Below are 11,735 nucleotides of genomic sequence, written 5' to 3'. Positions count from 1 at the left end.
CATCTCGTTGGCCAAACCAAATCTCACAGCCACGTCGCCCTGGGGAAGTGCCCATGGAGGCGCGCCTTGTCTTCGGCGGTGGCTGAGCGCCCGCCTGGGAGGCCAGGCTCTGCCGTCCTCAAAAGCCCGCTTAGGTCAGGGAGCAGCGGGAGAAACGGTGGCGGGCATGACTGTGGGCCCTCCAGGGCTGCTCTAACAACATCCGAACACGGGCTCTGAAGTCATTCACTGTTTCCTGACTGGAGGCTGGAATCCCACGTCTGGTGTGGGCAGGGTGGTCCTCCTGAGGGCCCCCCCCAGGCGTGCAGACGGCCACCTCCCCGCTGTGTCCTCACGGGGCCGTCCCTCTGCGTGTCCGTGTCCTGACAGCTTCTTCGCATAAGGGCCCCGGTCCTGTGGGATCAGGACCCACCCCGGTGCACCTCAGTCGTCTCACATCACCGCTTTAAGAGGTTGTGTCTGCAAATACAGCCACACCGGAGGCGCTGAGGTTTGAGCTTCAAGACGGGACCCTGGGGGACACATGCCAGGCCACGGCAGGGAGGCGGTCGGTGGCACAACCAGACCCCTTCCTGTTCCTGAGGTGGGAACATCCCAGGACATGGCCGAGGCCTCAACAGGGGTGGCAGCCCTGTCCGGGCTGGGCCCCCAGCCTTGCTCAGGCCAGCCCCCTGCTCCAGGGCTAGGCCTTCTCGGGCCAGGCCTGAGACACGCTGCTCACCAGGATGGTCGTTCGCTCGCCCGCCCTCTGACCCGGCCACTCGCCCCTTCACAGAGGCGCCCGAGCCGGGGCCGGAGAGGCCAGGGTCACTGTTAGGGGCCAGCGATGGGAGGAGGAGGCAGAGCCGCCTGGCAGGGCCCGGGCGCAGTGCGATAAGGGGCCCACCCATCGGGGGGCTCGGAATCGGGCCGGGCTGCACCCTCCACTGGAGGGAGGGGTGCTGTGGGCCGGGGACTGCTACTGGAGGGGCCGGGGGACTGGGGCCCAGAGGGGTGGGGCCCCCTCACGGTGACGCCCCGTGAGGGGCGGGGCAGGTGGCCGAAGGGGCACAGTCAGGAGGCTGAGACAGACCCAGACTGGGAAGCAGGGCGGGGCAGGGGACGGCGCCACGCCGGGGCTGGGTGGGGCCACAGGGCCCACGGGGCTCTGAGCACAGGGCACGCTTCGGGGGACGTGGCTGCCTGGAGCCTCCATGGGGATGGGCAGCAGAGAAGGGGCTGATGACCTCGGGAGCGGGCAGCTCCCTGGGGCCTGCCCTGGAGGTCGGGTTGGAGGGGCTGGATGCTCTAGGGGCTCAGGGATGCTCAGCTGCCTGAAGGTGGCCACCGCTCGTGGCCAGTGCCAACCAGAGCCGAGGAGTATACGGCCGTGGTAAGGGAGCGAAGGACTCGGCCCCGGGCTCCAGCAGGGCCGCTAGGCGTTGCCCATCTCGGGTCCTGCAGCCACTGGGCCGGACCCCGCCTCCCTCCGCAATGGGCCGAGGCCCCTCCCGGGAGGGGCAGCCCTGACAGCTCCTGTCCTAGCTACTGTGCTCCTGGGGCCCGGCCGGGGCAGAGGCGCAGGCCTGAGGACGTGGTCTCAGGGAATCTACACAGGTCTCCAGCAGCTGCACCCAATCCTGAAAGGCTCCACTTTCCAGCGACCAAAGAGGCTTCCAAGTCCTCACCCAGGCCTGTGCTCCCCCGCGGTCCCTCACTGCAGTAGGCTGCTTCCCGAAGCGCTGGTGATGGCCCCGGAGATCCTCCCATGTGTGCCCGGCAGAGTGGAGCCCACGGATGACCAAGGTCAACCACAGGCTGCCTGGCCTTCACAGGGGGCTCAGGAACCGGGTCAGGCCCAGACCGAGTGGCTGATCGTGTCAAAGGGGTCCTGAGGAAACAGGAGCAAAATCCCGTAGTGAAGGCCAAGTTCGTGGGAAACACTAACACTGCGAAAATGCAAATCTGCCAGCTATTTGCGTGCAAAGAATAGATGCGCAGGCTTGCCTAGCGATGAGACGCGCACACTCCGAGAAATATGGACTCAATCCACTGAGTTATATTAACTTTAATTATTAACATTCAACATAATTATTAGATATTTTTCTTCTGCTCCCATCTGAGGGAGACAGTTTGCTTGCACTTTGGAGACATCTATCTGACCGGCTTCTGGGGGTGTGAGGATGTTTGATGCACTTCTCCTAAATCTGAAAAAACAAATAATAATAAAACCCAAATTGAAAACATAAATAAGTGGTCTCACTGCAAGCCAGGAGCAGACAGAACGGGAAGGTGGGCTGAGGCACCTCCGCATCCCCTGCAGCATTCCAGGGCCAGGACCTCTCCAGGGTCCCCGGGGCCCCGAGTCGTTAAGCAAGTAAATACAAGGACAGTCTCACTGAAAACGCATCGAATGTTAAGCTGCAGCTCAGCCAGTATGAGCACCATTAAGTCTGGATTCGCCCATACCAGTCAGGTGGGGACTCCGCCTGGGCACGTTTCTTTTACATCAGCTCTTGGTGGTCAGCTCCAAGGGGAATGAGGGAGGAGAAATGCGCAGGCCCTGCCCCTACACACACACACACACACACAGTCATAGACACACGCAAGTGCACACACATGCACACACTCACAGACATGCACGTGCACACACACAGACACACATGTGCACACACTCAGACACACACACGCACACACTCACAGACACGTGCGTGCACACACACACATGTGCACACACGTACAGACATGCACGCGCTTGCACACACATTCTCACAGACGTGCACAAGCACACAGACACACACAGGTGCGTGTGCACATACACTCAGACACACGCATGTGCACGCACACTCACACACACGTGCACACACAGACATGCACGTATGCACACACACAGAGACACACAGGTACGCGTGCACACACAGACACAGGGGTGCACACACTCACAGACACACATGCACACACACAAACACGCATACACACACTCTCACAGACACACACACGTACACACACACACACACACACACGTCCCCACCCAGCACCCGTGTTCACTGTTTGTCTAACAAGCGTCATTGCCAGCCTGGCCTGCTGCCCCTTCGTTGGTGGTGGCACCGACCCGCGAGCACAGGCTCCTGTGGCAGCTCCGCCAGCGAGGGAGGAGGGGCCGATGGCTGGGCAGTCTCTCGAGGAATGGGATTAATGCTCCAAAAATAGGCGGCCAGCGCTGGGAGAGCCGGCTTGGAAACAAGGCCCTCCGCCCCGCTCCCTCCCACGGCCAGCGCGCAGACCAGGGCCAAGGGGCCGAGCTCCCTGAGCCGTCCAGCCACACCGGCTCCCAGCGGTCACAGGCTCCCTGTTCCCCCACCAAGTCCCAGGGAAGGGAGGGGAAAGGAACAAAGCCCCACCGTGAACACTGTGACTCCCATCTTTTGTCCAGCCTGCTTTGCACATTTTTAATTGTGGTTGAAAATAGAAAACTTAACCCTCTTAGACATTTTTAAGTGTGCAGTTCAGTGGTATTAAGTACCTTCACATGGTTCCGCAACCGGCTCCAACAGCCTGTTTTTTTAATTCCCCATTTCTTATTCAAATGCTGATGGGAATACACAGCTACCCCAGAGAGGAAGCAAGGCCAAGGGACCCGGGATCTTGACTCTGCGGCAAAAGACATCCCTACACTCTGGAGGCTGCTCCACCCTGTCCCACCAGCCGGTGTCCCCACCACCAAGCTGAGGGCGTGGCTCAGAGCCTCCTGGGACCCAGGGCAGTCCATTCACCTCTGAACTACTGGAAAGTTTCTGTCCTCAGGCCAGATCCTGATCCCTGGAACCTGTGCCTCTTGGCCTTGGGGTCCCTCAGGAACAGGGCTCCCCATCTTTCCTGGTCAGCCCTTGATGGCCTGAAGTACCCACAAACCCTGGGCCCTCCCGGGGCCCCCCACTCCCTCTCCAGGTGTCCAAAGAAGGGGAAGGAGCTTGTGTTCAGCAGGAGGCTGGGGGGCGGGAGGCTGGGGGGCAGGAACCTGGAGCAGCTTGGGCTGCAGGGGCTTGGTCCCTCCCCCTGCAGACAGAAGTGTGGGGGGCGGGGCTGCATGGAAGAATTGCCTCTGAGACCTCGCCAGGGCCAACCCACTCCGAGGGCCAGACACTGGGAAGCTGGGTGTGTACCAGCATGGCCCAGGCAGGGAGGCGTCTGAGACTGGCCCTGGGGGTCACCTGCTCCAAGCCCCCTGCCCTTGTCATCTCTCCCTCGCCACCCTGAGCTGGAGGGGTGGGGTGAAGGGGTAGAGTGGTGACCTCAGGAACCAGCGACCAGCCCAGCCAGAAGACAGTAAAACTTCCCCTTGGGGTCCCCCTAGGACAAGCTGGGGGGCATAAGTTAGGGAGGCTTGCCTGCTCACAAAAGTCTTGATTTCCTGGAGGACAGCAGATGGTAAGGCTGCCAGACACACCCGAGTGCTGGCGTCTCGTCCCTGCGGGGCTTGACCAAGGCTCTGTGGGGGCAAATGACCCCCCCAGCTAACAAGCCAGAGATGCCCAGGGACCCAAACTGGCCTCCCAGGCCTGGGGAACCTTCCAGGCCCAGGGTGCTCTCTCCACCCCAACAGCTTGTGTTCCGCCCCCCTTCCCGGCCTGCTCACCTCTGCCACCCTCTCTCCCGGCCCCCTCTTGGTAATCTGACTGTTCCTGCATCTCAGGGCCCCTAGGGGCCACCCCATGCTCACAGCTCCCAGGCTTCTTGGTCCTCGGGAGGAATGGGCAGCAGTGCCCGCTGGGCACCTCTGGATCCCAGTCCCAAATGATGAGGAGGGAGGCCCTAGTTGGCCCCACGTGGGCAGACAGGCCTCCTGCCCCAAGGCTGCTATTGCAGGGCACCAGCGGATTCGGCTCAGATGTTAAGGCCCCTGCAGCAGGGGGGCGCCATCAGGGGTCTCTTGACCTTGCTGGACTGTAGAGGGGAGACTGCAAGACCTGGCGGCACAGACACCGGCTACACATTCAGCCCACGAAACACTGTGGCCATGAGTGCGGGTCAGAGAACGGGCCTGGCAGAAACATCTGCAGCCAGCGTGCCAGGGACGCTGATGTCTTCAGCACCGAAAGGCCTCTTGCAGATCAGTGAGACGAAGCCGAACACCTTGAAAGAAAAGCAGGCAAACACATGAAGAGCTCAGTCACAAAAGAAAAATGCAAGTGGTTTCCAGAGGCAGAAGAGGACACCTTTAGCCTCGCCAGCGCGTGGAACCGCCCTGCGAGTGAAGGGGGCGGCTATCAGAGTATCAGAGCCTCCCGGTGTCAACACATGACGCCGTTCCGTGGGGGCGGACGGACAAAGGTGGTTCATGAGCATTCACATAAAGGGGGGTGAGCAGGAGAGCCCGGGAAGTCACCGCACCTGTTCGAGAGCGAGGGCGGGGGCGGCGCGGGGGGGTGGTGGAGAGAAGGTGTATAAAATGCAGCATCCCGCGCCCTGACCGCCCTCTGCTGGGAAATTCACTGCAGGAAAGTGATCAGAGAGGCAGGTCAAACACACGACTGCAGGTGGGCCAGACCAGCATCCTTGTTTGTAAGTGAAGACACAGTGTGAGCGTGGATTTTACACGGCAACTCGTTTGGACCACCGCGGGCCCAGACATTTGGTCAAACAAGAGTCTGGGTGTTTGAGTCAGTGCTAATGAGGTGGATGAACCTAGAGCCTACTATTCAGAAAGAGAAAAGCCAATATCGTATTTTACTACATATCTGTGGAATCTGGAAAGAAGGTATTCGCCGGGCAGACATAAAGGACAGACTTGCGGTCACAGTGAGGGAAGGGGAGGGTGGGGCGAGCCGAGCGAGCAGCGTTGGAGCATGCACAGAGCATCACCGTGTGGGAACAGGGTAGCCTGTGGGCATGTGCTGTGTGACGCACAGAGCTCAAGCCCACTGGCAACCTAGAGGGGTGGCTGGGCGGGAAGCCCAAGAGGGAGGGGCTCCATGCCTGTGGCTCATTCTTGTCGATGTATGGCAGAAACCAGCACACCATTATAAAGCGATGACCACCCAATTAACAAATTTAAATATATATCTGTCTAAAGAGTCGTGGTGTGTCTGGATAAGAGGAACATCTGAATTGGTGGACTCTGTAAAGCAGATGATTCTTCCAGTGGTGGGTGGGCCTCATCCGATCAGCTGAAGGCCTGAATAGCCCAGAAGGCTGAGCCTCCCCAGGTAAGAGAGAATCCCTCCTGCCCGACTACGTGACCTGGGACTTCAGTCTGCTCTTGCCTGCAGACTGGAACCGCACCACCTGCTTCGGGGGCCTCCCGCTCTCTCCCTCATTACAGGGAGAGAGACGGGAAGATCAGAGAGCCAGGGGCTGCACAGATCTGTGGCTTCCGTCCCCGGGAGACCCCAGCTAACGCTCACCGTCACGAAGCCTGCACCTGCTGCGGCCCCTGGAGCTCACGCTACAAAGGGACCTGCAGGGAAGGGAGCGGCTCGCTGGCTGAGCACCAGCCTTGTGCCAGGCAGGGCTCTGGCTCCCAAGATTCATCCAGAAACAAGACAAGGATCCTGCCTCCGAAGGCTGAGTTCCACAGCGGGAGATGGGCCAAAGGTAATGCAGAATGGACCTCAAAAGATGATACCTGCCATGGAAAAGGAAACGATGAGCAGGGGAGGGGCGAGCAGGGGAGGGGCGAGCAGGGGAGGGGCGAGCAGGGGAGGGGCGAGCAGGGGAGGGGCGAGCAGGGGAGGGGCGAGCAGGGGAGGGGCGAGCAGGGGAGGGGCGAGCAGGGGAGGGGCGAGCAGGGGAGGGGCGAGCAGGGGAGGGGCGAGCAGGGGAGGGGCGAGCAGGGGAGGGCCTCAGGGAGAATGGAAGGTTATGGGCTGAATCCTGTGCCCCAGATTCCCGTGTTTAAGCCCTGGAACCTCAGAGTGCAGCTGTCTGGAGCTGGGCCTTTAAAGAGGTGATCAAGGCAAAATGGGCTCCAGGCCATGGGATCACTAGAGTTGGACATGACTCAGCGTCTAAACAGCAAGGTAAAGTGAGGTCACTAGAGTGGGCCCTAATCCCCCGGGACTGGGGTCCTTACAGGAAGAGGAGGTCGGGACACGGACATACTCACAGGGACGACCCTGTGAGGACTCGGGAGGAGATGCCCGCCGTCCGCACGCCCGGGAGGGAGGCCTCAGGAGGCCCAGCCCCGCGCACACCTGGGTCTGGGATTCCAGCTCCAGGGCTGGAGACAGTGAGCGTTTGCTGTTTAAGCCAGCCTGGCGGACAAATCCTCTGACACTTGATGAAGAACATGCAGGCCCTTCCAGGCTGCGAGGACAAGTGTACCTGGCACCCAGGTGCCTGGCGAGGAGCCGGGTGAGGCAGGCCAGCTGGGGGGAGAGGAGGCCTGGGAGGGGAGCCGTGGAAGGGACGAGCCGAAGGGGCCAGGACCTGACTTTCCAGTCCCAGCCGCTCAGAGGCCCAAGGCGAGACCCAGACAGCAAAGGACTCAATTGAATAAACGTGTGCTCCAGCAGGCGCGTTCCTGGAAAGATACAACCAACCAAAACGAACTCCGAAAGAGATGGAAAATCCAAACAGACTTATCACAAGGAAAGAGGTCAAATTAATAATTTAGATTCGCAAAAGGACAAACCCTTGCCCAGATGGCTTCTCTGGTGAGTCTGACCAAACGCTAATGAAGAATTAATCCTAATCATTCACAAACCCTTCCAAGAAGAGGGAAGAACACGTCCCGACTCATTCTACGAGGCCAGAACCACCCTGATAGCAAAGCCAGATATAGACACCACAAGAAAAGAGAGCTTCCGACCAGCATACCCTACAAATAAAGACACAAAAGTCCCCGGCGAAATGTTAGCAGGCTGAGCCCATCAGCACTACATACCATGGCCAAGCAGTGTTGATCACCGGAATGCAAAGCTGGTTTGGTGTTTGAAAATCAGTTACTGTCATCCACCACGTCAACTGGACTTTAGAAAGCCGCATCACCTCAACAGACTTAGGAAAAGCGTTTGACCAAATGTAACAGCCTTGCGTGATAAAAACATTTAACAGATTAGGAATTGAAGTGAACTTCCTCCACTTGACAAAGGGTACTTAGGAAAATCCCACAGCTCACACCATATTAACAACGGAAGACGAGCTTTCCTCCCGACATCAGGAACAAGACACGGATGTCTGCTCACCTCCACTTGTATTCAACACTCTCCAGGAGGTTTGGGACAGGATAATAAGGCAAGAAAAAGAAATAAAGGCATCCAGGTCGGAAGAGGAGTAAAGCTGTCTCTGTATGCAGACAGCCTGAGCCTGAATATAAGGAGCGTAAGGAATCTGCTGAAAGCCGCCAGGACCAGTGAGGGAGGCAGGTTCACAAGAGGCAGCGCAAGAACCACGTGCATCTCTATACACTAGCAAGAGCAATCCGAAAATGAAAACACTGACACTTATAATGACATCATCAAGAATAAAATGCTTAAGAATACATTTGACAAAAGAAGCACGACACTTGTGTCGAAATGCTCCCCATGAGCACATGCTCCTTGGTAATCAAGACCCCCACGAGCACCACCTTCCCCACGGAGCCTAGGGACACGTGGTCCCACCTGCCCTGTGCCCCCTCTGCCCCTCCTCCCATCCTGGGCCCCCTGGTCCGCCTCCTCTGCCTTTGCAGGCCTGCCCAGGGTCCCATCTCTCCGTGGGCCTCTGGCCTGTCTTCAGAGCTGCACACCCTCCCTGGGGGCTTCGCTCCCACACAGCATCACATTCCTTCATGGCGGTGACTTGGTGACTCAGGGCTGTGAGCGTCTCCCCAGCTCAGTTGTGCCACCAGGCCTCGTAATCATCTACGCGCATGATTCTCTGTCCAGAGGCTGCCACCCCGTCTTTAATCCCTGCGGCCACGAGCCTCATCAGGCCACGTGGAGGGAGTGAGTGATGAGTCCACCTGCACTTGGCCTCAAAAAGCAAGAGCTGAAAAAAAAAAAAGCAAGAGCTGGCGCGTGGAGCCGGAGCCTCTGTCCCCGGGGATGCAAGTGGGCAGGACGGTGGGCAGGTGAGAGAGACCCTCTGCTGCAGTCACGGCCAGCCAGACGTCCCGTGTGGCCCCCGGACCCCCTCCCGGGGGAGCTGCTGGGCCTGAGCCCCACAGGCTGCCCTCCTGCCGCGGCTGGTCCACTGCCCTCTGCCCCTCACGGAGCTGAGTGACTAAGCCTGCTCGTTCCAGATCGTCCTCCTGAGGGCCTGTGCATGGGCTGTGGGCACTGTGGACCCACAGGATCCACGCTGACCCGGTGCAGTAGATGTGGGAAGGCGCAGCGGCGGCCGGGTACCCCTGCCCTCTCCTCTGAGCTCGGACCCTCAGGCAGCTCAAGCCCACCTCCTCCGTGAGGCCTTCTGCTGCTCACTGCCCACAGCCGGGGAGTGCTGAAAACGGGCAGAGGACGCAGGCTTTCTCTCCCCACCTGGCCCTCAGCTCCTTGGGTAGATCCCATTTGTGCCAGTCAGCTTTAGCCAAGCAAAATTCACAGGCAGCAAAACTGCCTGGGTTACGTGTGTAACTCGACGAGCTTGACAAAAGCCACAGCTGCATCACCACCACAGGGCCCTAGAGCACGCCCGTCCCCTGCAGCGTCCCCCTCTGCCAGCGACCTCTGTCCCCGCCCCGCACCTGGCCGCCCCGTCTGCTCCCCTCAGCGGCCGTCTTGCCTCTTCTACAGGGTCACACGTGACATCGCTGCACGCCCCTTGAGCCCAGACTGTTGGTGCGACGTGCTTGCCGTTCATCTGAGTCACGGCGGGCATTCGCCCCAGTCCTGTTTACTGTGGGGCAGGTGTCCACCGTGGGGATCGACCCCGGCCTACCCATCCTGCCGCTCACTGGAGGGCATTTGGGTTGCTTCCAATTTGGGGCCATTATGAATAAAGCTGCTGTGACCTACTGTATGAACAGCTCAGGGAAACTGCTCAGTGCTCTGCGAGCACCTAATGGGAAGGAAATCCCCAAAAAGAAGGAATATATATAGAGAGACAGATATATACACACACACACGTACGCGTATACGTGGGCTTCCCAAGTGGCTCAGTGGTAAAGAACCTGCCAGCCGACGCAGGAGACTTGGTTTCCGTCCCTGGACCACAGGAGAAGATGACAGCCCGCTCCAGTATTCTTGCCTGAGATACCCGTGAGTAGAGGAGCCTGGGGGGCTGCCGTGCAGGGGGCCACAAAGAGCCAGACGTGACTGAGCGACTTAACAACAGCAGCAACCCCCGATACGTATACGCACAGCTGGTTCACTCTGCTGAGGGCAGAAACTAACACAGCGCTGTAATCAATATATGCCAATGAAAATTAATTCAAAAAGAGAAAGCAGTTTCAGACAGCCTGTAACTTGGAGACGCCCCTGTTTTCAGTACAACCGTCATGTGTAATAATCTAAACCATGATGTGTTCAAGTAGCAACGCTTCTGGTTCCACACAGACTAAAATAAAACAAATTAAAACAAAAAACAAAGCTGCTGTGAACACTGGCATGCTGGCTCAAGTGGGCCGAGCTTCGCTTACTTGGGAAAATACCTATGAGTGGGATTGTTGGATTGCGTGGTAAGTGTATGTTGAACTTTATAAGAAATTACCAAACCGCTTTCCAAAGCGGCCAGGCGTCTGCATCCCCGTCAGCAACACACACAAGAGTTCCAGCAAGAGGTGCTCACTGCCCGCACGGGGAGTTTCAGTCGTTCCGACAGGCCTGTAGCTGCGCTTGCGCCTTTCCTGGATGGCGTGACCAATCTCTGCGGCCATTTCCCCCCACGTGCTTATTTGCCATGCTTTTCCCTTCTTGGCTGAAGCGCCTGGCCCAGTCTTAAACTGGTGTTCTATCTGTGTAGGCTGGGCCTTCGCTGCCGCGGGGGCCTTTCCCTGGTTGGGGCGAGCGGGGCTCCTCCGCGTTGCGGTGAGTGGGCTTCTGATTGCCGCGGTTTCTCTGGCTGCGGACCGCAGGCTCCAGGCACACGGGCGCCGGTGGCTACAGCGGTCGCGGCTCGCGGGCTGTAGCGTGCTCGGGTTTCAGTAGGTGCAACACAGGGGCTGGTCGACTGCGGCTCACGGGCCCCACAGCATCGGCTTCAGAGGCTGCAGCAGGCGGGCCCAGCAGCTGTGGCGCGTGCGCTTACTGCTCCGCGGCACGTGAAACTTCTCCAGGCCCCCCATTGACCGGTTGGCTTCTTATCCGCTGTGCCACCAGGGAAGTCCTGTTTTGCTCAGTTTTTAAATCAAGCTGCCTTCTTACTGAGTGGCAGGTGTTCTTTGTCTACTCAAAATGCGAATCTGTTATTGGGAATGTGTTTTGCAAACACTTTCTCCCAACTTGTGGCTTTTCATTTTCTTTACAGTGTTTTCATGGAGCACAAATATTTTTAATTTTGATGAGGTCCAGTTTATTATTTTAAAAATTGTATGGTTTGTGCTTTCCGTATTTTATCTAGAAAAGTCTTCACATAAACTCAAGGACAGAGCATTGTTTTTCTCTTTTCTTCTAGCAGTTTTATGTCTATAAGTCTTACATTTTTATCTGTACAATTGCTAGTTAATATGAATAAGCATTCGTCTAGTTGATATTTGTATCAAAGATGGTGAGTGAGCTTTGCGGTTCTTTTTTAAAGTTCCATTTATTTATTTATCTCTGGCAGCCCTGGCAGCTAGTGGGCTCTAGAGCCTGGGCTCAGTAGTCATAGCACCCGGGCTTAGTTGCCCCAAGACG

Source organism: Ovis aries, chromosome 21, assembly GCF_016772045.2.
Source record: "Ovis aries strain OAR_USU_Benz2616 breed Rambouillet chromosome 21, ARS-UI_Ramb_v3.0, whole genome shotgun sequence".
NCBI lineage: Eukaryota > Metazoa > Chordata > Mammalia > Artiodactyla > Bovidae > Ovis > Ovis aries.
This window is presented reverse-complemented; position numbering follows the sequence as displayed.